This window comes from Nicotiana tabacum, chromosome 24 (genome assembly GCF_000715075.1).
Source record: "Nicotiana tabacum cultivar K326 chromosome 24, ASM71507v2, whole genome shotgun sequence".
NCBI lineage: Eukaryota > Viridiplantae > Streptophyta > Magnoliopsida > Solanales > Solanaceae > Nicotiana > Nicotiana tabacum.
In genome coordinates this window covers 87,153,106-87,156,714 of record NC_134103.1, presented here as the reverse complement: position 1 = coordinate 87,156,714, position 3,609 = coordinate 87,153,106, and positions in this window count along the sequence as shown.

Genomic DNA, 3,609 nt, shown 5'->3' with positions numbered 1-3,609 from the left:
TTCAAAGCTTCAAAACTTTTTAATGGCTATCAATGGTGGAGAGTCAAACACCTTCAAAAATTATTGATTGACAATTTCAATTTGAACACCAATTGTGCAATATGAAAGGAAATTGCTAAGTTAAAACGATTGAAATCCATTGATGAATTCCATTAAAACTCTATACAACAAGAAAGCATAAAAAATAGAGAACATCAAATGAAGAAAAATTGGGGGAAAAAACAGTGAAGGAGAGTAGAGAGACGAAGAGAGAGAATGAGAGATAGAGACAGAGACACAGAGAGAGTTGGGTAAGTATAAAGGGATAAAGAAATAACTGATATTCCTTATTCAATTCATAATATAAATGGATACTCATTTAAAACTTATTTGTATATAATTGGTAAATTACATATGACCATGTAATTAAACTGATACTTGGATAGAGAAGGTAATAAGGTTTTAAATAGTGTATAGGAAGGTAAAAATCCCTTATTTCTTTGTACATGTGGAAAATCCTGCACAGTGTACATGCTACACCCGCCTCTTCTTATAAACAGAAATATTTGTCTCCAGCAAACACTTTAAACTTTTAGCACTTACGTGCTGTATCATTGCATAGTTGATAGTTCTAAACTTAGTGAACTGGCAGTGTTAATACCATTCAAAGGCAGAAAGAGGGAAGAATTGCAATTTATCCCAGTCATTTTAGTAGTCTACTCTACACTCTGCTACGAAAATTTAATGTGCTCGAGTGTGGACTCGCCATCTTCTACGAAAGGAGTGGCAAAATTTGGAGTTCAGCTTTCCCTTTTTGGAGGTGCCATTGTATCGAGTATCGACCTAGTCTGGACAAAGCTTTTCATACAAGTTATCCGTTGTTTTTATGATATAAATGATCTGCTAAGGAGAAAACATAGACAATAATTGGAATATATTCTTTTAGCTATTATTATGCGTGTCGCGTTGAATCTTTTAAAGTAATCCTAGTTCAAAATTGTCTTTTACGTGAACCTTCCTTGATTTATCATATTGGTGAAATCGTGTTTTAATCATATTTTGAAGAGGTGTACTAAGATAAGGCAATGAAAAGGGGAAAAAGAAGTTAATGGAGTAACTATAAACTGATTAAACTTAAGAGTTGAGACCAAAATCTCATGGTAATGCGTTCACAAACGTGTCATAGAGACTAAAAAGCAAAAAGAAAAGAAAAAGTAAAATGAAAGAATAATTACCTTTATATGTACATAGCTATGTTGCTGGACTTCTCCAAAATAGCTCAAAAAGGTAATGGGACATTTTGAAAAGTCCGTGCAATTAAAAGCCCAAAAATTGTCCCCAAATTCCTTCCCCATTGTTCTTTACCCGTTTCACTCTGTACAAAATGATCGTAGTAATCCTGCTTAGCTCCTTCTTTTGCTAAAGATGGCGGCTGCTTGATTCTGTTCACGGAAACTATACTGGATGTCCATGGCCTCCAACAGGAGCATCAAGGATCTGCGATCAGATATAATAGAATGAAACATTAGGTTGCCTTTCTTAATAAAAAAAATAACATTCATAGAGTCAACAGTGATTTCCAAAGGTTTATAAGCTTTTTCTGGTAAGCCAATCTTAAACCAAACAGGAGAGCCAAGAGTTTATAGTACATGATGCCGCACCATCCGCATTGAGTTTATAGTAGCCCATGTTGGAAGGTGCCATATAACGTGAAGTGCGATTTCGTTTGTGATAGAGAGAGCATCGGCTACCAGCAATATGTACTCAATTGCTTTCTTAACAGTCATAGGAATAGAAATAGGTATTTTTGCATTATTGTGCAAGTTGTGGTTGCAAGTAATCCATATACTCCATAAGCAAAAATGGAAGGATCAATAGCCAACTGGAAGGATCAATGTTTGCCGAGTAGTAATGGAAGGATCAATAGCCAACTGGGACCAAAACAGCCTGGCATTACTACAAACCAAAAATATATGTATGTTCAGTTGTTTCAGAAGCATTCTTACAGAAAGGGCATAGATTGTCACTACTAATTCCAATAGAGTGGAGATGGTTGTTTGATGGTAATCTTTTATGAATAACAAAGACATAGGACAAACATAACTTAATTCTGGGCTTTGAACTTCCAAATCCATCTAAAATCTTTGTTATTTGAAACTGGGCAGCATTTGTGTGAATGATAGCCTGATAAGCGGGTGTGGAAGAAAGACCATTTGAAGATAAAGCCCATATAGATATATATCAAATACTTTTAGAATGAGAACGAATATGTGTGGTAAATATACCAAAAAATGGATTCATTTCGTTGTTATAGACATTTGGATTACAGTTATATGAATCAGCTCCACTTTGAGGCTTGAACTACCAAAAACAGAGCAAAATTATGTCAGGATAAATAAATTTGGGATGAAAATATGAAGCACGTGCAAAGAGAGTGTCAATTCATGTGCAGTATTATAAACCAAGCCAATGGTGAACCTTTCATTACACAAAGTGGCAATCGACAATATCAAAATAGATAGAGAACTAAACAGAAAGAATAACAACTATGGCATCTGATCAATGTCACACATAATTATATACGTCAAGACCAAAAAAAGAGGTACTGTATTTACATTAACAATTTAAGTTATTCATTTTATAAGTTACCTGATTTTCTAGAAATTCTGAAAACCATTTCTCATGTCGTTCAACGTCCCCTGCAGAAACTGTAGGTTGTATTTTATCTATAGCTTCTAGGAAGTCATCCATCATAACTGGAATTTCCAAAATCTCAGCCTCGGATATGTTCTTAATCTCATCTGGGTTTTTTCCTGCTATCTTACGTCTCATCCCATTTAAAGAAGCATCTCTGCAGATATTTGTTAGATCGTCTCCACTGTAACCTTCTGTTCTTCGTGCCACTTGGTCAATATCCAGGCCAGGAGCTAACTGGCATTCATGTTGCAGATTATTAGTATCAACAAAATTTTCTGTAAAATCTCAAGGAGCAATAATAACCGGAAGCAAATTTACGGCGAGGTCTATGATTCAACTGGACACATTACTTTCTGCTCAGAATTTGTATGCAATGCGAAAACAATTAAAATTTACACATAATATGTTATCACGCTCAATTGGACCCACTAACTCTAAATCCTGGATTTGCCTTAGATGATTAGCAGTTGTCCGGCATATCTCATGAGCAGAGAAAATATTTGAGTTTGTTTTCAAGTCACGATGTAACAAAAGTTTATGTATAAACTTCATATATATTTCCATCATCACCCTTCCTTATCTTTCTAGTAACTTAAAAATTCTGTTGAGATATAACCAAAAGGTCTCTTATTATTAATTTCTTCTTTTTTGACATTTTTTTTCCTTTTATACCTCATAATATTTTGTTCCTGTGATCTTAATAATCACTGAACTATAATATGCAGCAACATAGTATAGCTTACTAGCTAGCTAGTTCAAATATTATGTATATGCACATTTTCTTTGTAAGTCAAAAATTTCCAGTGTGATCATAGTCATTCCTTTTTATTGACTTTGATCACCGAATCTATTCTTTGAGTAGATACATATGATGATAATATAGCAAATGAACTTCTTACAAGAAAACGAAGCACAGTAGTAATAAGACAAGAG